Raw genomic sequence first — 15810 nt, 5'->3', positions numbered from 1 at the left:
AAGTAGTCAGCACTGCTAATGGATTGACAATTATATATCTAATATATAAAGCAGAGTCGAGGTATGTATGTGTGTATGTTTGTATGTACAGTATGTATGTTTGTTTGTTTGTCCGCCATACAAATCTGCACCGGGCATCTGATTGCCACAAAACTGGGGATGGGGCTCCTTTGTGACCAGGAGGCGGTCATGGGGTATGTTTGGTTGGGAAAAATGTTCGTGGTGAACTGCAGGGCACCTTTTCACTGACACAACATTTGGCACATGTCCCCGTACTTATCATCGACAAGATGGCCGCACATTGCAAGAGACATTCACGGCCACGCCATCTAGCGGCATGTTTGGTCCCTGTGTATCACACTTTACCCATGTTTCTTTAAATTGACAAAAGTTGGCGCAAGTGTCCAAGTATGAGAAAGCCGACTGCTTTGATCGGGTGAAGGGGAACTGCCGTATGGATGTAAAACGTGAACGATCCAGTGCGTGTGACCAGTTCACACACGCACACGCACTGATAGTGCTGTATTTCATTTGCAAAACTCCTTTATATCGCACCACGTTTGAACAGACACTCACCTTGAAAGGACATCATCCTTCCCCCACACGCAGCAGTGGTTGTATCTCACTTCACATCCGTTACATGACAGCACGCTTCAACAAAGACGCTCCTTACAAACAGACCACCCCTCCCCACCATTTTGCCCAGTACGGTTTCAGTGCTACTCTCTCTCACTGGCTTTCCGTATTTGTGATGCTATTTGCTTGCTTTCCGACTCAAAGTACGATTTCAGTGTTGCTCTTTCTGACTCACTGGTGCTACTTGTTCGCTTTCTGACGTATTGTAAATAATGTAAATTTATCTCACTGTGGTCCTTATTCTGTACATGATACCATGTAACACATTATAATTCTCCTGTTTTTCGCTAATATACCCATGCCACCAAAAAAAAAGACGTAGAATTGAAAGATCCACTTCAGATGCCACAAGAAAGTCGATTTCAAAATCGTCTGAAATGCCACAGCAGACACAATCCAGAGTGGACGAACTTACAATAAAATATGAATCAGAAAACTGTTTGTTCTATTTCTATGTTCTATTTCTTTAATTTGGGAAATTCACCGGTTATACATTCCCGAGCAACGCCGGGTACTCCTGCTAGTAGTAAATAAAAATAAACAACAGAAAACTGAAACCACCAGAACCGCCATTGTTAAAGTGAACTACAAGCATACATGATTTGAATTACAAGCTACGGGGGACACAGCAATAACAACATTTATTACTATAGTGCATTTTCATAAAAGATCTGTAGCTTTGCAAAAGGTTAAAGATAAAATGGCAGGAATACAATAAAAACATCAAATTCTATATAAAATAACTACATGCACGAATAAATAAAATAAGACCAGATAAATACATATTTAATAATACAGATATACAAGTAACAGAGTGGAAACAAATCCTTAGAGGACGTGCCAGTTCATCACAGGGCCGTATTATATCTACATCTATCTATCTATCTATACACCCGCTTAGTAGTGAAACAGGACAAACTATCAAAATCAATACAAAAAAGTAAAAAAAATGTCTTTTGTATTCAGAACAATTTAAATTGATAGGTTCCCTATCCAAGGGTCTCTTGATATACAATATTTTTGGTTTTGTTATCAGGGGCAAGGGCATATAGATTTGTTGGGGAATTAACCCAGGAGAAAGCAACGTACAGGTGACCACGTGAATAGCATGGTGAGCTAAAATCAACCCCTGCCAACTTGGCCGTTGTTAATTCACATAGAAAAGCAAAGCAAGGCTTCACCAGGAACTGTAATCTCTTGAATTGAAAGAGCATGTCCATCTCAATTAGAGAAATGCGAGGGATTAAAACCCTCTTGCCAAGGCCATATCCTCCTGTGATGATTTATTGCCCATATGATGTTGTTCTGAAGGTGACAGACCTGGAGACAGGTACCACTGAAACGTTTGGGTGGGCTCAGCTTTCTCAAAAGGATAATCGGTGTTCCTATTCTCAATGCTAAGTTGTGGGGTGGCATACCAAGAGGGTTAATGGAATTTAAAAATTCTGTACTTTAATGAATTGAATCGGTGTGTTCTAAAACAGTATTTATTAAAGTCTATGTCCGAGAGAGCGTGTCAAATAATTTGAGCACCAATTGATTAATTTTATGCCTCCCCCTCCCCTGAGCCCATCTCTTCGCTTTGCGCTTATAAATCGCTGCCGCAAACAAACTATGATACTTAACATGATTAGAGAGAGACGGGGTTGGATTTAGGAGCACGCACTGTCACACCCAACACAGGACAAACCCACTCAGGATCCCAGGTTAGGACCCAAGTGCAGCCATGCAACGGGTGACACCTCAGCACCACACAAGTTCAGATGGAATGGAACCAGTGTGAGTTTTTTTTGCAGTGGCTGGAGTGCAAATTCTGTCACCAACCTTCAAGTTTTCCCTGCAGGTTGGAGGGCCTACATGCAGGGCTGGATGCAGATTAGCGCAATGAGAGAAGTCACAAAATCAACCGGAATGTTTAGCAAATTATAGAAACAAAACCCAATCTAAATCCGTTAAGTAGTTCTCTTGCTCACAAGCTAAGCGGAAGTAAGGAAAGACTAGAGGCTGGCGTTTGAATGAGGAAGGTAATGTCTCTCTCTCCTCGGCCTGCTGCATGTCTCTTGGATTCACACAAATAAATCTGTACTGCAAGCGAACTATGATACATAGCACAATGAGAGAAGTCTGAAAATCAACTGGAATGTTCAAGCAAATTATAGAAAAAGCCCAATCTAAATCTGTTAAGTAGTTCTCTCGTGAAACGCAGACAGACATACATTCAGGAATCAGCGTCTCACGAGATGGTGGTTAGGTTAGGTTAGGTGGTATTCAACAAAATGCACTTATGAAATCTAAGAGTAACTGAGTAAGCTCCACTTTACAATCGATTTTCAGTCGGTTGCATGCACATAAAGGGTTTCTCGTTACATCAAGGTGGCTTGGAAATTCCACAATTATGTGCACACTCATAAGATTCAAGAAACCCCAAGAACTGATTGTCAATAAAATCTGGACTCGGAAATCACTGAGGTGGGCAAGTACAGTATGTAACTCAAGAAGGGTGCAAATCTAAGGAAGGACTACCAGTGACTTTGAGCCTGACTGATGGCACAGTGCTTTGAAAGAAGGAGATCAAGATTTGCGTCCCGGGTTCTCCCCGTGTCTGTGCAGGTTTTCTCCCACAGTCCAAAGACATGCAGATTAGGTGAATTGACTGTAAAAAGTGTTTTTGTCCTTTTTGTTATTGTAGTGAATCATTATTCTATGTCAATATGAAAAGAGTTTTGGAAAATTGTTGTGCTGATATTGTGACAGGCTTCTCAAGAAAAATATTTTCTTAATATAGGTAGTGTTGCATATTCAAATACTGCAGGCAACCACTCCTCGCAACAATATTCAAATTAAGCCTCCTCCCCTTAGTGCAGATACTGGAACGCATACACCAGGCAGCATCATATAGTGGTGCTAGTCCAACTGAAACCCCCCAAACACCACCAACTTTAATAAAAATTAAAAAAAAACTCCTATTGCCAAAAGTTACAATCCAAAATTAAACACAACAACTGTTTGAGATCCAACATGAAAGAAATCATAATTAAAAATCTAATTTCAGGTGCAGTGCCGCAGAGCCTCCTGGGACATCAGCGCCGTCCATCACTACAATATTATTATTTAGGAAATTCTCAATGACCCTTTTTTTTTTTTATTTTAAACTTGAAAACTTATGTTGAACTAGATAAGCATGTTATATCGATGAGTGTGGCATTTTCAGGCAGGAGTGGTAAGGTAATTTTTATAATGATGTAAACCATTACTATTTCAAAATGCATTCTGTGGAGCTGGCACTAAAAGACTAGTGGTCTTAATGGAGTTTGTTTGATGGAGTTGCAGGCCAGTTGTCATTGTAAATTGTATTTAAGGTGGGTAAAGTTGACTGTAATCACAATATTTATAGTTTTTTTTAACTCTTTGAGGGTTGAATATTTTTTTCGAAAAACAGTTTCTGAAAAGCAATGGCTTCACACAGAAGTCAACATAAAACGTCTGTTGGTGCATGTTACGCAGTCACAGTCGCAGTGCATTGCAATCTGGTTTCTACCTCTTACCATTATTAAGTGGCAAAAATTACTGTAGGCGTGTCAGCTACATGATTAGCTGGGGACCAGTCAGCTGAAGCTGGAACCTCACATTTGTTTTCGATCACTTGTATCAAAATCGAAGTCTGGCAAGTCAAAGTCCAGTTCAGAGATAATAGGCAAAACGTTGTCCATGGAGTATTTTGCTTTACGCATTCGCTTTGATCTCTCGCCATTATGTCAGTGCCATTTTTGCTCTTGTTTGCACCTTACTACTCACACGAGTGCATAAAATATCGGTCAAACCAATGAAGCTAACTTTCCTTATAGCAACAAGAGTCCAACTAAAACATAACGGTTGGTTTTGCTGCAGTTTACAGTTGATTACCATCATCAACTCCTTGTTTTGACAAAAGTCGACATCAGTCCTTCCAGAGCAAGCTGGAGTCTTATAGTTCATGGCCATGCGGTGGCTTTTTGTATTATAAAATTGCTGAGTATTGTCCAAAGTATTGTGGAGCATTCTTATCATGAAATAAACAGTAAATGTGGTTGTGCTAGTTAATCCCTCAAAAAATGAAAAGTTAAAACTAATATTAAACATGTTCTAAAATCATCTTAGCATTAGTTTGCAACCAAAAAAATTTAAGTACAACAATTTATTTTATTTTCTCCTGTTCTGGTATAAGTTGGACATTTGTTAGTTGTTTCTGTTAATCACTCAAACATTTTAAGTTCGTCTTGAATTGGGTCAGATTTGTTTAAAACAATGACTTGTTGCTCAATCCAGGTTTCACTCCGCCTTCAAGGACACATACAAATAAACTGATGGAAAGGAAATATCAAGAAACAATTCTGAACTAAAACATTCAGGCCTTTCAAAATCTATTGGAGCAACATACAGACTTGTGGAGCATTTTAAAAAAGGAGGGCAGGCCTCTACCAAGCTGAAAGAAAAACAGCTACAGATGGTAACCAACTGAGCACAAACTAATACAGGATGTAAGCACAAGATGGAACAGTACTGTATATTCAACATGATTATTTGATTGGTTGAGCAAAGGTGGCCCATAACTGCAACACTATCTGAACTTAGTGTCACACAGAAAGAGTAGAAGTACTTCGATTTAAAAGCTGAGCAATGAAGCCTGCTTAAAGATCTTTCCACTGCTCTTAAAGCTTTTGAATGTGACACTGTGTGTGTGTGTGTGAGTGTGTGTGTGTGAATGAGGAGAGAAATACCCTCCAATTTCTTCAATACCCTCACTTGTAACAGGGCTCATGAAATCTATAACAGGTGGTGTGTTTGAGTCAAGTGTGGTGCAAGCTTTGCAAGTCAATGCTACGAGGCTGCTTCATTTTTAGACTCCGCACCAAACACAGTAAGTAATCCTCTTTTTTGCGCTAGTGGTTTACAGTAAATGTACAAATATGGCAAAAACGTGTCGTTTAGCCTACAACAGCAACAGAGTCTAACACTATTTTAATTACTTAAATTAGTTATTAAGACAAACACCTGAATATAATAGCACAATGGAAATACCATATTTACACGTGTACCACGCACACGTTTTTTCACGAAAATTAGCATTAGAAAATCAGGTGCGCGTCATACATGAGGAAATGTAATTCTGTAATGTTTACTTCTTCTGCTTGGGCTCGCTCGCTCGCTCTCTCTCTCTAAACGATTCCCATACAATCACAACGCGTATCGTACACGGGGCAAAGCGATTTTCTATGAAAAAATTAGGGTGCGCATCTTACACGAGGGCGTGTGGTACACAAGTAAATACGGTAGTAATCATTTTATTTCATTCTTTAGTTGTAAGTTGTGTCAGGCACGAGCGCTTGGGGAGCAGCTAATCGACCCGGCTTGCTTCGGAAACGTCCCGGGGAGGGGACGACAGTGTACTAACGTGTCTTTCTTTCCTTCCTTAGAAGGACCGAGGCGTCAAAGCCGTAAACGCTTGGACAGCTATGAGAAGAGCACACTTCCGGGTCTACGTATTCCCTCTGATGACGTCACAAATCCCAGAATCCATCACACCCATCCCAGCATACCTCACTTCAATATCCGGTCCGCCCCTAACCCTAACACCCCAAATCTTGAACTGTTTCTTGAATTTATTACAGCTGCCACTTTTCATGTTATTATTGTCCTTTATTACTTCTAATTAGATGAACTTTTGTGTTTATTTCTCTGGAAACCTCAGAAAATGTGTGCAGTCATTGGAGATACAAGGTAATGGCCAGTTTTACAGGTCTGAAGATTCCCTGCAGATCCAGTTGAGAGTTCATCGACTTATATAATACTGTCCTGGAGGCCTTGCTGGCTTTACAATTAGAAGCCAATTTTGTGAGTTTAATGAGCAAGTCAATATAAAGTAATATTATTTTGTTTCATCTTGCAAAGCATCTGAGGAAAAAGGAGATTGCTTTTCCTGTCCTTTTATCCACTGTTCTTTCAAATCATAGATTTTTTTCTACTTTTACTCACATAAAAATAGATTTTACAAAGACTCCACTTTAAAAGACTTTAAGAAAGAGCTCATTGTCCAACAAAGAGTAATGAAGGATCAGGGAAAACATGAAATTGCTGCTGAACTGCAATCCGATGTCAGTGACATCGATTTTACCATTAGGGGATAATACTGACCATGGAATTGAATACATTGACAGTATTGAAAAATAAATTCAGGGAACACCTGCATCTTTACTCCTGCAAATGCAAGCAGTCCTGCAGGTCTCCAAATGGGCCACTCAGGAAACAGTCACTGCATTGTATGAGATTGGTGGTTTGACTGGCCAATTGAAAAGACAACTGTAGAAAAGGTATTGAGGCAACACAGTTGCAACATTGATAAAAGCAGGACAGATTTAATAACAGACACATTACACAAGATGTCCATTCAGTTCCCTTTCAGAGAATGGACCCTTAGGATCGGAACAAAGAAGGTTAATTTCTTTCAAAAGCCAAATTCAGAGTCATGGATATGAATATGTTTTGGGTTTGCCACTAAAAAGACACTGCTTGTTCGGATTTTAAAATATTTTGCAAGTATTGTTGAAAAGTTTTAGAAGAAACCAATAGAGAATGGCAGCAGGGTCATTATGACACTTTGTTTGGGTCACAGTATCAGGTGAACCCATGTCTGCCTGGTGAAGAGAAAACAATTTGTCTAGGCTTGTCTATTGATGATTTTCAAATTGAAATCCCATAGGAACCTCAAGAGAGGAACACAAATTATGTGCAATTTATTGAGTTCTAGCAGATTTGCCCATTCAGTACAGATCATCTTTGGCTAGTATGTACAGTACATTTGGATATGAGAGTGTTCTCCAACTCCTTGAAAATATAGGAATTTACATCAGCAGGCTAGGGACCATTGTGAGGGGCGTTAGTAGTAGTAGTAGTTTATTTATATAGCGCCCTTCACAGACAAAAGGTCACAGACTGATGAACAGCAAATGCAGAACAAATACAAAAGTTAAAACAATAAAAACAATAAATAAACAAACTGGAACTATTCAGCAATGATTAAAAGCTTGTTTAAAAAGAAATGTTTTTAGTTTTAGTTTTAGACTCGACTCCACGCAGACCACAAGGCAGGCTATTCCATAGTCTTGGTGCCACAGACTGAAAGGCACGATCCCCACGGGTTTTTAGCCGAGTGCGTGGGACAACGAGAAGGCTCTGTTGTCCAGATCTGAGAGTCCGACAAGCTGTATGGCGTTGGAGCAGGCTGGTTAGGTACTCAGGGGCCTGTCCATGCAAAGCTCTGAAAGTAAGCACCAAAACTTTAAAATGAATTCTATAAAACACTGGGAGCCAGTGCAGTGTGTACAAAATGAGAGTGATACGATTATTCCGGCTAGCGCGAGATAGGAGCCTGGCAGCTGCATTTTGAACTAACTGAAGGCGTGAGAGAGGACTTGCTCAAACCCAGCATTACAGTAATCAAGTCATGAGGAAATAACAGAGTGAATGGGTGCAGTGTGATATGTTTCTTCAGATCATTTGGGCTGTGGTGGGCTGGCACCCTGCCCAGGGTTTGTTTCCTGCCTTGTGCGCTGTGTTGGCTGGGATTGGCTCCAGCAGACCTCCGTGATCCTGTAGTTAGGATATAGTGGGTTGGATAATGGATGGAGATCATTTGGGAGCACATTCCCTTTCTAGATTTCAAGAGTCCGTTAATAAATAGGTAGATAGATAGAGATAGATACTTTATTAATCCCAAGGAGAAATTCACATAATCCAGCAGCAGTTAATTGATAAAAACCAAATTAAATTAAAGAGTAATAAAAATGCAGGTACAAACAGACAATAACTTTGAATAATGTTAACGTTAACCCCCAGGTGGAATTGAAGAGTCACATAGTGTGGGGGAGGAACGATCTCCTCAGTCTGTTGCTGAAGCTGCTCCTCTGTCTAGAGATGATCCTGTTCAGTGGATGCAGTGGATTCTCCATGATTTACAGGAGCCTGCTCAGCTCAGCCTGCTTCATTCCTACAATAGAGCCTGCCTTCCTCATAAGTTTGTCCAGGTGTGAGGTGTCCTTCTTTATGCTGCCTCCCCAGCACACCACCGCGTAGAAGAGGACACTCGCCCCAACCGTCTGGTAGAACATCTGCAGCATCTTATTGCAGATGTTGAAGTACGCCAACCTTCTAAGGAAGTATAGTCGGCTCTGACCTTTCTTACACAGAGCATCAACAAAAACATTTATTTATATAGCACATTTTCATACAAAAAAAATGTAGCTCAAAGTGCTTTACAAAATGAAGAATAGAAAAATAAAAGAAACAATAAGAAAATAAAATAAGTCAACATTAATTGACACAGAATATTTAAGGTCCGATGGCCAGGGTGGACAGAAAAAACAAAGAAAAAACTCCAGAGGCTGGAGAAAAAAAATAAAATCTGTAGGGATTCCAGACCAAGAGACCACCCAGTCCCCTCTGGGCAATCAACCTAACATAAATGAGACAGTCCTCTTTGTATTTAAGGTTCTCATGGAAGGACTTGATGATGATGGTCACGTAGACCTCTGGCTTTCAGTCCATCAATGTTGGAGCATCATGACGCTTTGAGTAGGTGGTGGTGGCGCAGGCTGCCACCAAAAAAAAAACGGAAAAACCAAACAGTCAGTACAAATTTTAGAGCCATTATGAATAGTTATTATGATGAACTGAACATACAGTACAGAGCATCAGGATTAAGTTAAAGTGAAGTTATGAGAAGGCCATGTTAAAGTAATGTGTTTTCAGCAGTGTTTTAAAGTGCTCTACTGTATCAGCCTGGCGAATTCCTATTGGCAGGCTATTCCAGATTTTAGGTGCATAACAGCAGAAGGCCGCCTCACCACTTCTTTTAAGTTTTGTTCTTGGAATTCTAAGGAGACACTCATTTGAGGATCTGAGGTTACGATTTGGAATATAAGGTGTCAGACATTCCGATATATAAGATGGAGCGAGATTATTTAAGGCTTTATAAACCATAAGCAGAATTTTAAAGTCAATCCTGAATGACACAGGTAACCAGTGTAGTGACATCAAAACTGGAGAGATGTGCTCGGATTTTCTTTTCCTAGTTAGGATTCTGGCAGCTGCATTCTGCACTCGTTGCAAATGATTTATGTCTTTCTTGGGTAGTCCTGAGAGGAGTGCGTTACAGTAATGTAGTCGACTGAAAACAAATGTGTGAACTAATTTCTCAGCATCTTTCAGTGATATAAGAGGTCTAACTTTAGCTATGTTTCTTAAGTGAAAAAATGCTGTCCTAGTGGTCTGATGAATATGCGATTTAAAATTCAGATTACAGTCAAGTTACCCCTAAGATTTTTACTTCCGTCTTAACTTTTAATCCTAATGCATCAAGTTTATTTCTGATAACCTCATTGAATCCATTATTGCCAATCACTAAAATTTCAGTTTTCTCTTTATTTAGTTTGAGAAAATTACTATTCATACATTCTGAGATATAAGTTAGACATTGTGTTAGTGTATCGAAAGAGTCGGAGTCATCAGGTGCTATCGATAAATACAGCTGTGTGTCATCAGCATAGCTGTGGTAGCTCACGTTGTAACCTGAGATAATCTGACCTAACAGAGCATGTAGATTGAGAAGAGCAGCAGACCCAGGATAGAGCCTTGTGGAACACCATGTCGGATATCATGCATCTTTGAGTTGTGATTACCACAACTAGCAAAAAATTTTCTCCCTGCCAGAGAGGCCCAGCCATTGACTAAGGCGATTTCTAAGAATATTGTGATCAATGGTATCAAATGCGGCACTCAGATCAAGAAGAATGAGAACAGATAAATGGCTTCTGTCTGCATTTACCCGCAAGTCATTTACTACTTTAACGAGTGCAGGTTCTGTGCTGTGATTTGTTCTAAAACCTGACTGAAATTTATCAAGAATAGCATGTTTGTTGAGGTGGTCATTTAACTGCATAATGAGTGCCTTCTCCAGAACTTTACTTAAGAAGGGCAGGTTAGAGATGGGTCTAAAATTTTCAAAAGCAGAGGGGTCAAGATTATTTTTCTTGAGCAGGGGTTTAACTACAGCAGTCTTAAGACAGTCTGGTAAGACCCCCATATCTAATGACAAATTAACTATGTCAAGAACATTAGCAATTAGCACGCCTGATACTTCCTTGAAAAACCTGGTTGGTATTGGGTCAAGGACGCAGATGGAGGGTTGAAAATCAGTATTGGCAGTCCAGTCCAATTTATTATCCAGCTGCACTCCCAGTTATTTATAGGTCTGTACCTTCTGCACACAGTCACCTCTGATGATCACAGGGTCCATGAGGGGCCTCTTAAAATCCCCCACCAGTTCCTTGGTCTTGCTGTTGTTCAGGTGTAAGTGCTTTGAGTCGCACCATTTAACAAAGTCCTTGATTAGCTTCCTGTACTCCTCCTCCTGCCCACTCCTGATGCAGCCCACGATAGCAGTGTCATCAGCGAACTTTGCACGTGGCAGGACTCCGAGTCGTATTGGAAGTCTGATGTATATAGGCTGAACAGGACCGGAGACAGTACAGTCCCCTGCGGCGCTCCTGTGTTGCTGACCACAATGTCAGACCTGCAGTTCCCGAGACGCACATACTGAGGTCTGTCTGTAAGATAGTCCACGATCCATGCCACCAAGTGTGAATCTACTCCCATCTCTGTCAGCTTGTCCCTAAGGAGCAGAGGTTGGATGGTGTTGAAGGTGCTAGAGAAGTCCAAAAATATTCTTACAGCACCATTGCCTCTATCCAAGTGGGAGAGGGATCGGTGTAGCATATAGACGATGGCATCCTCCGCTCCCACCTTCTCCTGGTATGCGAACTGCAGAGGGTCAAGGGCGTGGTGGACCTGTGGCCTCAGGTGGTGAAGCAGCAGCCTCTCCATGGACTTCATCACATGTGACGTCAGAGCAACAGCCCGGAAGTCATTGAGCTCACTAGGACGTGATACCTTTGGGACTGTGGTGATACAAGATGTTTTCCAAAGCCTTGGGACTCTCCCTTGTTCCAGGCTCAGGTTGAAGATGTGCTGTAGAGGACTCCCCAGTTCCAGCACACAGGCCTTCAGCAGTCATGGTGATACTCCATCTGGACCTGCTGCTTTGCTGGAACGAAGTCTCCTCAGCTCTCTGCGCTGCTGTAATTGTGAGTGGGGATGTCTCACCTATGCTGGTATCAGCAGAAGGATGGTTGGAGGATGCAGTAGTCCGAGGTGAGAGTGGGTTAGGGTGGTCAAACCTATTAAAGAAGTTGTTCATTTGGTTTGCTCTCTCCACGTCTCTCTCAGTGGTGGCACCCTGCTTCGAGCTGCAGCCAGTGATGATCTTCATCCCATCCCACACTTCCATCATGCTGTTTTTCTGCAACTTATGCTCCAGCTTTCTCCTGTACTGCTCCTTTGCCTCCCTGAGCTGGACTCGGAGTTCCTTCTGCACGTGCTTGAGCTCATACTGATCACCGCCTTTAAACGTCCTTTTCTTCTGGTTCAAAAGGCCCTTTATGTCACTTGTAACCCATGGCTTGTTGTTAGCATAGCAGCGTACTGTTCTTACTGGAACTACAATGTCCATACAGAAGTTGATGTAGTCAGTTGTGCAGTCAACAACCTCCTCAATGTTCTCACTATGTGACCCCTGCCGGATATCCCAGTCCGTAGTTCCAAAGCAGTCTCTCAGAGCCTCAGGGGACCACTTCCTGAATGAGCGTGTGGTTGTAGGTGGCCCCCTCACTTGGTTTGTAGTCATTTGATAGTGGTTTGATAGATTTGCAGATTTTCTTTTGGCCAGTCATAATAATATTCAGACTTGCTCTTTAAGAAGCGAGTCATTCTTATCGAGGACTAAAGAGTCGTGTAATGAGAATATTTCAAGGCTGAAAGAGAGTTAGAATTTGATCAGGTTATCTTACTTTCACTGCATAACTGGGTTTCCACCTGATTTTTTGCATGACCTGGTGGAAGGCACTGTTCCTTTAGAACCAAGTTGGAGTTTAAAAAATTAATTGCCAAAAAGTATTTCACATTAGATTATTTAAATAATCCAGCACTTCCCCTAGTAGTTCTCCGAGGAAACTAACTGTCCAAAGAAAATTTCAGAGTTTGTTGTAAGAAGAATTATTGGTGGTAACGGCCATGAGAACCGGACTTTAAGAATACTGCCTCTATTTATTGGTGATCTTGTACCTGAAAATGACAATGTTCGGTGTAGAATTTTGGATCTTGGCATCTTTTTACAGGTTTACAGATAAAGGACTGTTATCTGGAGGCCAAAATAAATGATCAAAGAAAACTTGTGCAGGAAGCCTTTCCAGACTTCAAACATAAACACAAGTTCAATAATTTTTTTTTAGAATATTATAACAATATAGACGAGAACAGGCCATTTAGCCCAACAAAGCTCACCAGTCCTATCCACTTAATTCTTCTAAAAAAAAAAAATCAAGTCAAGTTTTGAAAGTGTCTCAAGTCTTACTGTCTACCGCACTTATTGGTAGCTTATTCTATGTGTCTGGGGTTCTCTGTGTAAAGAAAAACTTCCAAATGTTGGTACAAAATTTACGCTTAACAAGTTTCCAACCGTGTCCCCGTTTACTAGATGAACTCATTTTAAAGAAACAGACTCTATCCACTGTATTAATTTCCTTCATAATTTTGAACACTTCAATCATGTCTCCTTTTATGCTTAAACTGAAAAGGCTCAGCTCTTTTAATCTTTCCTCATAATTCATCATCCATAGTCCTGGTATCAGCCTAGATGTTCTTCTCTGGACCTTTTTCAGCAATGCCATGTCCTTTTTGTAGCCTGGAGACCAAAACTGCACACAGTACTTCATTATAAAGCTTGGGCATAATAACCCCCTTGGACTTGTACTCCACACATTGTGCAATTTAACCTAACATTCTGTTAGCCTTCTTAATGGCTTCTGAACACTGTCTGGAAGTTGTAAAGAAATGGCTTGGCTAACAGCACAGACTGACAATTTTTGAAACCTACAGTATATCCCGTAGAGCTTCTTGTCAGGAAACACAAAGGAGTCTTTTCTGTTTTTGAACAATCTTGATCTGGTTTTATAACAACAACATTTATTTCTATAGTACATTTTCATATAAAGGATGCAGCTCAAAGTGCTTTACAAGATGTCTAAGAAGTAGTTACATGCAAAGAAAAACAATTAGATAGGGAAAGAGTGCATAAATAGTATGTACAAATAAATAATGCACACTTACATAAGACATATACATACAATCATATGAAAAAGTTTGGGAACTCCTCTTAATTCTTTGGATTTTTGTTTATCATTGGCTGAGCTTTCAAAGTAGCAACTTCCTTTTAATATATGAAATGCCTTATGGAAACAGTAGTATTTCAGCAGTGACATTTAGTTTATTGGATTAACAGACAATATGCAATATGCATCATAACAAAATTAGACAGGTGCATAAATTTGGGCACACCAACAGAGATATTACATCAATACTTAGTTGAGCCTCCTTTTGCAATTATAACAGCCTCTAGACGCCTCCTATAGCATTTGATGAGTGTCTGGATTCTGGATGGAGGTATTTTTGACCATTCTTCCATACAAAATCTCTCTAGTTCAGTTAAATTTGATGACTGCCGAGCATGGACAGCCTGCTTCAAATCATCCCAGAGATTTTTGATGATACTCAAGTCAGGGGACTGTGATGGCCATTCCAGAACATTGTACTTCTCCCTCTGCATGAATGCCTTTGTAGATTTCGAACTGTGTTTTGGGTCATTGTCTTGTTGGAATATCCAACCCCTGCATAACTTCAACTTTGTGACTGATGCTTGAACATTATCCTGAAGAATTTGTTCTCTGCCTCTCTGCCTGTCTGATTGCATATAGCGCTGAACTTACTGCTCTGTACTATTCTGTCCTCTGCATGTCCTGGAGTACAAAAGAAACACCACCATACAGCAGCATGTCCGAACTGGCAAGATCGGGGAAAAAAACACGCGGTCACTGATTACAAACCGCAAGATGAATGAAAGAGACACTATATGTAAAAACATCATCGCACTAATGCAATATTATTTGAAAACGACCAGCGTCAGATCGGGTTTGAATATGCGCCCGATCTGACGCTGTTTGTTTTCAAATAATATTGCAGGTACTGTGCGTTGAAACTGCTCCACTGAATAAGTTGACGCCTTCTGTAACAGCGTCAGCGTGTATTCAAACCCGATCTGATGCTGTTCGTTTTCAAATAATATTGCATGTACTGTACTATTTTAGAATAAAAATATACATTTGATTTCAGTCAGTCTGTAAGAGCCATGATAATTGTAAAGGTTAGCTTTTTTTTTTTAATTCAGTTCCATTCTCTCAGTCGCGTTCACAAATCCCCCACCCTCCCCGTCTGACACTGCTGTTTTCACATAAAGACGCCCTATAGCTCAAATGTGATTTATTTGGAGGCTCGAATGTTATTTACATAGGGAAGAAAGTACAGTGTCAGGTGCTCATTCAGTGCAATAGGAACTGTAGCACAGAGAGGTGTGTACACTGCAACAAGTACACAGGTTGTGAATGTAGGAAGGGTGTGTGGGAATTGTTAATATTTGAATGTGATGATTTTATATAGCACGGATCGGAAATCAGCAGTTCTTAGCATTGCCCCACACAAGCTGTCGTATCAACCGCCTACTGTAACTTGTTTTATTTTTTCTTCACTTATAGTCTAGAATAAAAGTGCCCTTGTTTTGTTATACTTGTACACCAACATATGTTACTGTGTTTGAGCGACATGGGCATGCTCAAAAAAATAGACGTGTAATGCCACAAAAAGTGCACACAGGCACTTCAGTTCGCAAGCATTGGTACGCGAATGCAGTCACAAGTACGCTGCAGAGCTATAGCGCAACTTTATGAGTCGGGAGGTGTGTGGGGGTAGGGAAGGATCCTGAACACGACTGACAGAATGAAAAGTGAATAAAAAAAAAATAAACCTTTACAAGTATCATAAATTACACTGGCTGTTACACACTGAAATCAAATGTATGTTTTTATTCTAAAATAGTAAGAATAAGAGCAGTTTACTTCTCAAAACTGAGTAGTGCGGGATCGAACTCGTGACCTTTTGATTACTAATCAGCGCCTGATACCATTACACTACCGT

The sequence above is a fragment of the Polypterus senegalus genome, chromosome 4, assembly GCF_016835505.1.
Source record: "Polypterus senegalus isolate Bchr_013 chromosome 4, ASM1683550v1, whole genome shotgun sequence".
In the NCBI taxonomy this organism is placed as follows: Eukaryota; Metazoa; Chordata; class Cladistia; order Polypteriformes; family Polypteridae; genus Polypterus; species Polypterus senegalus.
The sequence above is the reverse complement of the archived record's forward strand: the minus strand, read 5'-3'. Positions refer to the sequence as shown.